The sequence below is a fragment of the Gavialis gangeticus genome, unplaced genomic scaffold (genome assembly GCF_001723915.1).
Source record: "Gavialis gangeticus isolate Ggan-Ray unplaced genomic scaffold, GavGan_comp1, whole genome shotgun sequence".
NCBI lineage: Eukaryota > Metazoa > Chordata > Crocodylia > Gavialidae > Gavialis > Gavialis gangeticus.
Window position 1 is genome coordinate 63,905,975 of NW_017729034.1, and position 246 is coordinate 63,906,220.

The 246-nt window shown below is 45.5% G+C and overlaps 1 protein-coding gene across 1 annotated transcript in view; it reads left to right on the forward strand.

Moving 5' to 3' along the window:
- Positions 1-246, forward strand: part of RPS6KA2 (ribosomal protein S6 kinase A2) — a 361,817-nt gene that overhangs the window by 309,592 nt on the left and 51,979 nt on the right. The gene's annotated exons all lie outside the window — the stretch shown is intronic.

The following is a 246-nucleotide window of genomic DNA, read 5'->3' on the forward strand; positions in this document are numbered from 1 at the left end:
TGCAGCCCAGTATGCTGTTAGCCTTCTTCACAACAAGGGCATACCACTGGCTCATGTTCAGCTCACTGACCACTGTTTGCCCCAAATATTTTTCTGCAAAGCTGCTGCTTAGCCAGTCAGCCCCCAGCCTGTACTGGTGCATGGGATTGTTCTATCCTAAGGCGGGACTTTACACTTGTCCTTATTAAACTTCATGAGATTTATTTTCATCCAGTCCTCCAATTTGTTGAGGTCTTTCTGAATACT